This window comes from Bison bison, unplaced genomic scaffold (assembly GCF_000754665.1).
Source record: "Bison bison bison isolate TAMUID 2011002044 unplaced genomic scaffold, Bison_UMD1.0 scf7180017864328, whole genome shotgun sequence".
NCBI lineage: Eukaryota > Metazoa > Chordata > Mammalia > Artiodactyla > Bovidae > Bison > Bison bison.
The window spans coordinates 1,648,278-1,660,015 of NW_011494900.1; the positions used below are offsets into that span (position 1 = coordinate 1,648,278).

An 11,738-nucleotide genomic window follows, 5' to 3' on the forward strand; every position below is an offset into this window, starting at 1 on the left:
AAACAGAGGACTGACTATTTCAGGAGCATTTTTAATTTTTAGTTAATTTATCTCTAATTGGAGGATAATTGCTTTACAATATTGTGTTGGTTTCTACTGTATATCAACATAATCAGTCATAGTTATACATATGTCCCCTCCCTCTTGAGCCTCTTTCCCATCTCCCACCGCACTCCCCCCACCCCTCTAAGTTGTCACAGAGCACTGGGTTTGAGCTCCCTGTGTCGTACAGCTATCTCAAGAAAGTTTAACCTTTACATATAAATGGCAACCCACTCCAGTACTCTTGCCTGGAAAATCCCATGGACGGTGGAGCCTGGTGGGCTGCCGTCTATGAGGTTGCACAGAGTTGGACATGACTGAAGCAACTGAGCATATAGACTTCTCTTTGACTACTGTCATGCAATATTTCAAAGGACTGTACCACATGTTTATGTTAAACTTTAAATTCAGACATTTCATTTGGTGATTACTGTTACTTTCCTTCTGAAATATCACCAAGAAGATATTGGCTGGACCTTACATGAAAGAGAACAGTACTCCAAATAAGTAATAGTAGTTAGCTACTTTCACTTAGCCTGGGTTTTTTTTTCCTTTTTTCCCTACATTAAAATTGCAAGAAAAAAAGATAAACCTCTTTTCACAAGCCCCCTCCCTCCAAAAAGGGCAGTAGTTTCCCCAACTTTCTTTTGAATGTCTGAAAGTATGTGATTGGCTAACCTCCCTTAAAGTGCCAACGTGTTTAACATGGGACAGAGCCAAGAATCTGTGAATGTCCCTGAACAGTCATAGGAAAACTGAAAAGCTTAAGGAGATAGCTGTATGGCAAGCAGTTTATTGGCATTTACCTGAAGAAGCCTGAGAGGAGACTAAATAATAAATGCACCTAGAAGTGTGACCGGGTAGGAGGAGGTGAAGGGTTTGCTGTAATAAGTAGCCAGAGGTCTGGCGAGGTGCCTTACTACATTAATTTTCCAAGTCCTTTGGGTGGGTCACACTTGCGCTACAATATCCTGTCTGCAAATGCTAAATAAATACCAGGATCACGTCAGACTAAAGAACCAACGTACTAACTAATGTCATTTAAGAAATCAGGATGCTTAAAGTACTTTTCAGATAATTCACATTCAAATTAACTAAAGTTGGCACACCCGGACAAATGTTAGTTATATATCCTAGTGGAAATGTTTAAAGGGATTGGGGAGGGAAGTCCAATCCTCTTCTCTTAGGAGCAATTTGAATTGTTTTGTTTGTTTTTCGTGGTTGTTAAAAAATTTTATTGGAGTGTAGTTGACTTACAATGTTGTGTTAGTTTTATATGGAACAAAGTAGTTCATTTATACATATATTCATTCTTTAACAGATTCTTTTCCCATATAAATTACTGCAAAATATTGAGTAAAATTCCCTGTGCTATATACTAGTTATAGCACAGGGAACTTATAATTCATTTGTTATCCATTTTATACACAGTAGTGTGTTTAGTGAAAGTTGCTCAGTCATGTGAAAGTTGCTCAGTCGTGTCTGACTCTTTGAGACCCCATGGACTGTAGCCTGCCAGGCTCCTCTGTCCATGTAATTCTCTAGCCCAGAATACTGGAGTGGGTAGCCTTTCTTTTCTCCAGGGATCTTCCCAACCCAGGGATCGAACCCAGGTCTCCTGCATTGCAGGCAGATTCTTTACCATCTGAGCCACCGGGAAAGCCCAGTGTGTTTATGTTAATCCAAAACTCTAAATTTATCCCTCTCCCATATATTTCCCCTTTGGTAACCATAAGTTTGTTTTCAAAATGGATCAGTTTAGATTATGTCTACTAAAACCAAAAATATTTTATTTCAAATATAGGAACTGGGGCAGGGATTAGTTTTCACAATAAGAGAGGTTGAGATATAAGCTTCATTCCTTACTGAAGAGCTGTTAGTAATTTGCAAACCCAGAATCTTGGTATATACATATAAATCAATGAAATTTGCATATGATTTTCAAAAAAAATAAGGTTTACAAAACATCCTGCAAGGAAGCAGCCTCAGTACATGAAGCCACTTGTCTAGCAGCATGACATTAGATTTTTCAGTTTAAACATTACCGCATGACCTGATGCAACAATTTTAATTTTTGAGACAATTTTGTGTTTCTACAACCAACCCCAAAGCATGAAATTTCATTAAATGTGCCCCAAATGAACAGCTGCTAGTCTCCCAAGTCCTCTCAACTTTACTTTTGACTAGAACTTTTAGTTTTCTGTGCCAGAGTTTGAGAAAATGATTTTTTTTTTTTTTTTTTTTTTTTGAGGGTTGATAAGTCTATGGTGAAGGGGTGTGTTCCTTATAAAGGTGCTCAGGGAATCTTACCTTGAATAACAAGAGACACCTCATTTCTCAGAGGAGGAAATAAGTTTCGAGATGTCTTCTGTTTGGCTGGTTTACACTCCTCCTCTTTGGCGCTGATCTGCAAAGAAGCTTTGTAAATTTCAGCAATTGACTAGACCCGCTGGGCTGGGCGCTGGGTCTTTTTTTTTTTTTCCCTCTCTCTCACTTCCCTGCGATGTTTTGAACTGCCTTCCTACAGACGTCATACAGCCCTTGAGGAATAGTTTCTGCCTGGTGAGATTGAATGATAGTTCTCATTCACAAAGGCATGGAGTCAGATTCTAATCAGGGGACACAGCGGAAATTACGTTCGCAGGTACAACAGTGAGTCCAGCTCAAGTGTGGAGAGCTTTGTTCCCTCTCTGACTTCTTGGCTCCCCCGAGAGGAGTGTTTTTTTGTGGTCGCCCTGAAATGGAACTTCCCTGACAGCTCTCCGGTGTCGTTACTGTACCTCGCGGTCATTTCTGTTTCCTTTTCTCTAACCTGAGCACTTTTAGACGGTCGGAAACCTTTAATCCTGGTATTGTGGAAATGCAAAAGAGATGCGATCAAGTGGCTCTTTCACTCTGTTGGTTACCCTTGTGACCAGATGAAGAATAGATTCAAAATCCAGTTCCTCCCTTGGCAGTGCAAAGCAGAAAACAAACTGTCACTTCCGAACAGCCTGGTGATGGAGTAAATTCAGTATGAAAGAGGAAAAAGCTTCTGTGTCTTAGAAACCTCTCTCTGTTCTGGACTGGGGGCAGAAATTGGATTCCGGGAAATGTGGATTTCTTCAAACAACCTCCTTTGAAAATGGAATATATTTCAAGCCATCTTTGTAGAAACACAGCTGAAATGTATTAATCAGAATTCTTGAAGAGTTTTTTTTTTTTTTTTTTGATCCTCATGGACCATAGCAATTCATTTGGTGACAAGTTTTAGAAGAGGAAGGAAACCTGCAAAAACCTTGGAAGTTTAGAAAATGAAAACTTATCATTTTTCACTGTCTGATCTGCCTGCATGTTTTCTTATCTCTCTTACCTGATAGACAAGCAGGCTAGTAGTTAACGATCTTTGCTGTGGTCTTTAGAAGTAGTACTTTAGCTTTCAGCACACGAGTATTAAAATAATTAATAATGTTTTACATTTTAATCATATAACCAACTTGAATTTAATTATATGACTAAATGTATATCAAGTTGCTTATCATTCAGGAATCTCCTGTTTTATTTTGTTAATAATGTTCCTTGGTAATTTTGTGGGGTTCTTTTTGGTAATTTTAGTGTTTTCATCTTAATAAAAAGTATGTTAACTTCAATTTATTCTAATATTTAGTTCTATGATTTCTTCAGTATTTGATATGGCTGTATGCACATAACCTTAAGGAATAGTTTCTCAATAAGTAACTTTTGTGTCTAATACAGATATTTACAAAAATATTTTTATGGCTGTTTCAGAGGTTAATTTTATTTTATTTATCTTAGTGATTGATTGTAAATATATAAATAAGCTTATCTTTTTGAAATGAAAAGAATCCTTTAGATAGGAGAATTAAAAGCAATGAGTGAAGGCAGGTGTTGAGGAAAGGCTGGAAGCAAGCAGGTAAGATGCACTACATATAATTATTTGAGCAGGCAGACACACAAATAAATACTTACATTATTTGTATAGGGAATTCAGTCCACATTTATGAGGTTGGGTTATCATTTGCTGTTATTGTACTGCTGTTTTGTAGGGGACTAGAATCAAGAATTGTCCTGCAGTGGTATTTCTGTGAGTTTTAATAAACTATAGATGCAGATTTGATCTCATATCAATTGTGATTTTTTTAAAAATAAATGAATACATGTGATAAATTCCTCCTTGAGTTTATTTAAAGAAAAGGTTGCATCTGCAACTAAACTTGTATGGCTCTTTTATGCCAAATAATAAATACTGGGAAATACTTAGAATCCTTTTATAGTTGCTATAACTAATATAAATCTCTAATATAAATGGGTAATCAGAATTTATAAGTGAATTTTATTCACTTGTGATTTCTGTCCTGCTTATGTGAAAACAGGCTCTTATGCATGAATAAATAGTATTTAACCAACCTATTTGCTGTTTTTGTCTCAAACGCCAGGAGACTTAGCTCCAAATTTAGGATGCAATCAATCAGCAACACTTAGTGCAGTTCAGTGTTCAGCAGCATCGACATCCTTTACTCCTCTGAGGTTATCATAGTCTATTTTTATCCACAACTGTTCTATTTGATTATTCTGTGTTATGTAAGGTCATAAATAGGGCCACAGTTCAAAGTATATGTTTTAAAATATGAATGTGTATATTGTTCCATTTAATTTTAAATAGTTTGAGTAGTGTTTGCTTTAGATGGTGTTTATGTAAGAAGTAAATGCCTCTCTTTATGCTAATGGTCCCTGATGGCACACTATGGAAACCTCCCTCTTACCTCTGTCTTATTAATAATGTAACTGTTTGGGTATATCACTGCTGTCTCTGAATCATTGACCTGAGGTTGTAATCACTGTAGTTATAGTTTAACTGTTTTATTATCCCTTTATCCTTCAATTTCTGTACAACACATCTGTTTATATTTATATTTTTCTTTTTCTTTTCGGGTTTTACATAATTTATTTATTTATTTATTTTTATTGAAATGAATCCGCCACAGGTATACATGTGTTTTTTTTTTTTTATTTTATATTATTTTTAAACTTCACAAAATTGTATTAGTTTTGCCAAATATCAAAATGAATCCGCCACAGGTATACATGTGTTCCCCATCCTGAACCCTCCTCCCTCCTCCCTCCCCATACCATCCCTCTGGGTCCTCCCAGTGCACTAGCCCCAAGCATCCAGTATCGTGCATCGAACCTGGACTGGCAACTCGTTTCATACATGATATTATACATGTTTCAATGCCATTCTGCCAAATCTTCCCACCCTCTCCCTCTCCAACAGAGTCCATAAGACTGTTCTATACATCACACATGTGTGTATATGTGTACACACACACACATATATATATATATATATAGATGTTTACTTGATTAACAAAAAAAGCAGCCCTTCGGCTCCCTGTACCTCGGTACATACTTGCCCCCGACAATTCAGTAGGATGGTGTCCTCTCAACCCCCACCCCTAACCCCTTTCCTTTCGGAAACCAAAACCTACTTCATCCTCTTAAGAACTGACTTCCCACTAGAGAGACCAAGTAAATATTCCTTTTTCAGATGATTTTATTTCGTTCTGTGCTTGAGAATACTTTCTTTTGGGAGAATCATCTTTTGCCTTTACTATCTTAATGCTACTTATGTAAATCTTGTTTGTTCCATTGCCCCCTTTTTTCTAAGACTGTCTATTTTCTCTTTGGATGCTTCCGGACAGTTTGCTAATTGCCTTTTGCAAGAACCCAGCGCTTCAGATTACTATTCTTTGGCTTTTTTCCTGTTTCTTTCCAACCACTACCATAAAAAACAATCCACACGAACTTGTTATTTACAGCCCTGACTGAATCCCTTTGAGATACTCACATTTTAAAAGAGGATTTCATGACAAACTCCTAGTGATATTATATATCCTTCCTCCTGGTTCATCTGCTTAAATAACAAGCCCTTTACTTACAGTTAAAATTCTATTAATTTCTAAAAACAAGATAAAAATAATCTTGAAATTGATCTGTTTCCTTATTATATAATATTTTAAATATATATAAAGTATTATATAATAAGGATATATACTAGGTTGTTTTTATTTTTTCAATAGGTATATTTATTGACTACCTACTCTGTGCCAGGTTCTAAAAGAATTTAATTGTGGTATTAATCCTTTTGCATTCCTTTAAATGTCTGCTAGAAATTGAGAAAAACATGATCTATATGTTTTCTTATGCTCATACAGTTAATAAAACTAGCAAAATCATTTATTTTGCCTTTCTGTTTCAGTCATTTTGGTAGTAATAGTTCATCTTTAAATTCTCTGTGAGAAAACAAAGAGGCAGTTACATATCCATAAATATTTTAATTTCACATGTCTTCAATTTAGAAATAGTCAGCAGTTATACATTATAATAAAATTATGATTCTGTAGCATTTTACCACTTACAAATATATCCCAGAGATAGTTCTCATTAATCTAACCAAGACTTATATAATTCAATTTAAATGAAAAATAATTATCCTTACAAATATAAATATAGAAAACTTTGATCAATAAAACTGGACTTTGTTCTTTTCTGCTGTTCATTATTTGGCATATACTTGTGATATTTAAGATTGTTCATTGTGTAATCTGGTGGGGAGAAGATGCTATTGTCTAAGATATGCCTGTGAGTCTTTTTATAAAGTAAGTTTTGAAGCAGATTATTAAATATGTAAAATTTTTACTTAGGTTTATAGACATAGAAAATAAGCCCGGAAGGGTGTTTTCCAAGCCTTTAGTAGTGGTTACCTTCTAGGGTAAAAATGGCCAGAATGGAGGCAGGGTGGTTTTCATTCTTCTGAATATATATTCTTTTACTATATTATATGCACTTTTTCATCAAGGAATTATGATACATGATTTTAAATATATTAAAAATATAACTACCATGTGCATTAGCAAACTCATCTTTGTATGTGTAGCCATCTGTATATCTGGTAAACAATAATTGGCTCAGTGTCCAAAATACGGCAAATAAGCATTTCAGTAGTGAGCAGATATAACTTTCTAAAAAACATTGCTTCTCAGATCAATAAATGATTGTTCTTTTCTATTAACTCTCTTCTCCTAAAGTTATGAGTTCAGGCTGACTGAGAATTCTTATTTTGGCTTCATGATTATAGTAAAACTACTAACTTTTCTAATTGAAAATAAAAAGATGTAATGACAATAATATTTTGGAGAGAAAATTAGTTTTAACCCCTGGTATCCTAACCTCAACTATTCTCATTTTTTTTTTCACTTAACTTACATATCTTGAACTGTTGTAAATATTAGTTCTGTGCTCCACTTCATCATGCATTTTTCTAATAATAATATTTCTAGCTTTCATTTTATCGAGTGTCTCTTATAAATGAGAACTCTGTGGAAAATTTTAAATATAGTATCCTGTTTAGTTCTTATAATAATGTTGAAAGGAAGGAGTTGTTAATCCCTATTTTACAGATGAAGAAATGAACCTAAGAGATAAAATAATTTGAACAAGGCACTTTAACTGCTAGGGAGTGCTGAGGTTCAATCCCATGCCTCTCTGCTTCAGAGGCAGTGCTCTTTTTCTTTGGGCTTCCCTGGTAGCTCAGTAGGTAAAGAATTGCCTGCAATGCAGGAGACCTGAGATTCCCTGGAGAAGGACATGGCTAACCAGTCCAGGATTCTTGCCTGGAAAATCCCATGGATGGAAGAGTCTGGCGGGCTACAGTCTACAGGGTTGCAAAGTGTCGGACGTAACTGAGCGACTAAATCACTACCACCATTATTTTTATAAGTATCACTTTTGATGACTGTCAAATTATCTATCTTGTGAATATAGCAAATGCACTAAAATATTTGGTAGCTATTGGGTGACTGAAAAGATAAGTTGGAAGTTGACCTTCTGGGGTATGATAGGCCATAAAGTTCCCTGATAGCTCAGTTGGTAGAGAACCCGCCTGCAATGCAGGAGACCCCGGTTCGATTCCTGGGTGGGGAAGATCTGCTGGAGAAGGGATAGGCTACCCACTCCAGTATTCTTGGGCTTCCCTTGTGGCTCAGCTAGTAAAGAATCCACCTGCAATGCGGGAGACCTGGTTTCGATCCCTGGGTTGGGAATATCCCCTGGAGAAAGGAAAGCCTACTCACTCCAGTATTCTGGCCTGGGGAATTCCATGGACTGTATGGTCCATGGGGTCACAAAGAGTCGGGCACTACTGAGCGACTTTCACTTTCAAAGTTTAAGGCTGATGTTGAGCATTGAAAAAGAACTATTTGAAAGGGTTTTGTGATTCAGAGAAGGCAATGGCACCCCACTCCAGTACTCTTGCCTGGAAAATTCCATGGATGGAGGAGCCTGGTAGGCTGCAGTCCATGGGGTCGCGAAGAGTCGGACACGACTGAGAGACTTCACTTTCACTTTTCATTTTCAAGCATTGGAGAAGGAAATGGCAACCCACTCCAGTGTCCTTGCCTGGAGAATCCCAGGGACAGGGGAATCTGGTGGGCTTCCATCTATGGGGTCGCAGAGTTGGACACGACTGAAGCGACTTAACAGCAGCGGCAGTAACAAATAAAGTTATCTATTCCCTATTGTAGGAAAATAAAGAGCAAAAGTCAGTGCTTCTCAGTTCTAATAGATCATCTTTCCAATTTTGTTAGAAAGTCTTACTTTGTTCTCTGTAAGATCTGTAAGGCGTCAGGTAAGAAACAAGTTCTCAAACTTTGTATGAAGTTTCATAATGTTTTAACTCAGCTTTGAAAAAGGTACAAAATCTTCCTTCCTGTATCTTTTATCTTACAAGGTTTTGCAAATGGGAAAACAAATGGAACTTGTGTAATTTCTGCCTGTCCAGTTATACAATGTGACTGGACTTAGAGAAGTGACTATTTTCAAAATTGGTTCAGAGCTTTGAACCTGCAATAAATCTTTTTGATCCTATTTTCTAAGTTTGTATCACATCTGGTGATATAGACCTAGAGATAATCCCAGATCTAGAGATAAGCAGCTTTTAGGAAAAGTGGTTAAAATAGCTTGAATATTATTTAAAACATTAAAAAAATATATATATATATATGTATATTTTAATGCCAGGGAAGGACAGAGTGAATCACAAATACTCTTTAAAGTCTTAAATTATGAAATTCTAATTCTCAAATCTCTAAATGCCTTGCTCTGTGGTCAAGTTTGGACTAAACTAGGAAGTCTTTTAGAAGAATGGAGAATATAGAAAATTCCAGAACCTGTGGATGCAGTTCTTAGCATAACAGAGGAAATATGAATGTTACACCTTTATTATCTACCTTCAACCTTCCTAGGCATTTGGCTCTCGTAGGAGCACCCTGGGTGATAGGTGAGGATGTGAATTGGGGAAGCTAAACTAAGATATCTTCAGAATAACAGTGAGAAACAATAAGGGGAAGATTATGGGAAAGATCTGAAGAAGTGTCTAGAGAAATAAGAGGAAGGTCAGAGGGGAGGCTGGAAGGACTTCAGCCCATTCTGAACCAGACACTCACCATCTGGCACCCTGCCCTGTTTAATCACACTGCCACCTTCCGATAGCAGCTGTAGTAATGAACTTGCGTGTAGCAATGGTTTTTATTTATTTGTTTGTTTCTCCCCTTCATCTCAGGACTAAAAACTTCTGCCAGAGGATAAAGAAAGTCGACTTCAATCCTTTCCATTTCTCTGTTACATGAGGGAGAACAAGAAATTAGAAAACTAGAAACCAGGTGTAGAATATATGCACACTGAGGTGACAATTTCCGAAACTTCCTTACTGGTGAAGTTTTTGATGTTTTACAGCCCACACAGTTCAGACGTTTTGTTTATAGCTAATATTAATCTTCCTTGCTTAAATTTTAACCCGTTTCTTCCTAGTTATCAGGGTAGTGAATCAGTAGATAAGTAGATTCTCCTTTATGGAGTAAAGTGACTTTGTGGTCTTTTTTAATCTTATGTGCTCAATTGGCATCCAACTCTTCGTGACCTCACGAACTGTAGCCTGCCAGTTTCTTCTGTCCATGGGATTTTCCAGGCAAGAATACTGAGTGGGTTACCATTTCCTTCTCCATTTCATTTCATAGTGCAAAACGCTCATTTTGAATTGTAAAGGGGGTGGTACCAGTGTGACTTGTTAAAAGAAATGTTCTGTAAAACATAGTTTCAATGTGTAATTGTTTTCAGGCTTCATGCAAAAGAGTGTTCCCATTGTGTCTGAGTCTCTGTCCTGTTTAAAATACATTCAAGATGAGAAATTCAACTTTCTAAAATGAATATGTATGAAATGTTCATGTATATATGGAATACAGAAAATAACAATTCCTAACATCTGTGATTTCACTTCATTGCAATGTGGTACAGAATTTCTTCTTTGTGTCAGGGGATTTATATGACTGAAACTGTTTTAGTTAGGACAAATTCCTGCAAAATGTGTCAACTTTTAACCAATGGCATTCTGGCAGGCAGGCAACCACTGCTGTGATGTTTCCTCTGCTATAGATGTGTCATAGAACAGCAGGTAACTCTGATTGGCAGCTGGATTACCAGCTAGCTGGGACAGTGCCCCTAAGTCTACAGTGGTAACCAGAGTGGTGACCATTGTAATGATATGTGTGTGTGTGTTCGTGTTCAGTTATGTCTGACTCTTTGTGACCCCATGGACTGTAGCCCACCAGGCTCCTTTGTTGATGGGATTCACCCTGCAAGAGTGCTGGAGTGGGTTGCCATTTCCTCCTCCAGAGGATCTCCCCAACCCAGGGATCGAACCCACATAACAGATATACAATATTGAGAACCTGCTGTTGGTCAGACACTGGACTTGGTGCTGTACATGATTTAGTTCATTTTATCTTCATAATTACAGGAGATAAAACTCGTAAATCACAGTGCTGAAGAAAACATGGTCTAATTCTAAACCCCATGTTTTTTGTGGTGATGGTATTATTTTTGTTTTATTCAGTTTTCTCCACTGTCTCCACTGCTTTGGTCACTCATGATTCTGCCTCCTAGTATTGCAAAAGTGGTCAGTAGGCTGCTGGTCTATGCCTTTCCTTTCTGTCCTAGATTATTTCAAGGTTCTCTTTTTAACCATGTACAGCTCAAGAACAAATACCTTTTGTATTTGTCTGCCTTCTTTCTCAAGGTGTGCACACAAGTCTTCCACCATGGACCATAGAGATGGATGGAGACGTGGAAGGTGGACTTTGGCCCAGCTTCATTCTCTAGAAATCTAGCTAGTTCTTGATGCATTCAGTTTATTGACCCTCTCCCCCAATCTGACTATAAATTGCAGTTTTCTTCCTCTCTGGCATTTGACCAGCGAGTAGAACCATAAACTCTTGGAATGAATAGGACCACAGAAAATAACCTATAATCTAATTCTCCCCACCCTGACCCCATTTTTGGAACTGGAAAAGTTTTGCTGGTCTTTAACTTCCAGTCAAATAAGGTCAAGAAAATGGTTAGAAACAATGTCAGTGTTTTTGTGGCAACAGATTTTATTGGAGAAATATTTTTCTTAAAATTCAAACACAAAGTTTGAAGTCAAATAGAGAGCTAAAACTTTGTCAGGTAAATTCGTGAAAGTATTTCCATTTATAATTTGTATGGTTCAGTTCAGTTCAGTCGCTCAGTCATGTCTGACTCTTTGCAACCCCATGAATCACAGCACACCAGGCCTTCCTGTCTATCACCAACTCCCAGAGTTC

At 37.1% G+C, this 11,738-nt stretch overlaps 1 protein-coding gene and 1 non-coding gene across 11 annotated transcripts in view; both read left to right on the plus strand.

The window, feature by feature from the left end:
* Positions 1-11,738, plus strand: part of PDE4D (phosphodiesterase 4D, cAMP-specific) — a 1,610,544-nt gene that overhangs the window by 1,306,517 nt on the left and 292,289 nt on the right. The window contains exon 1 of one of the 10 annotated variants that reach the window (XM_010853477.1): positions 1,764-3,234. The exons of the other annotated variants lie outside the window; for them this stretch is intronic. The gene's annotated coding sequence lies outside the window, so the exon portion shown is untranslated. Of the gene's footprint in view, positions 1-1,763; positions 3,235-11,738 lie in introns of those variants that run through there. 10 annotated transcript variants of the gene reach the window in all.
* On the plus strand, positions 7,954-8,025 carry TRNAC-GCA. The gene has a single exon. It is a non-coding gene; the product is annotated as a tRNA-Cys (tRNA).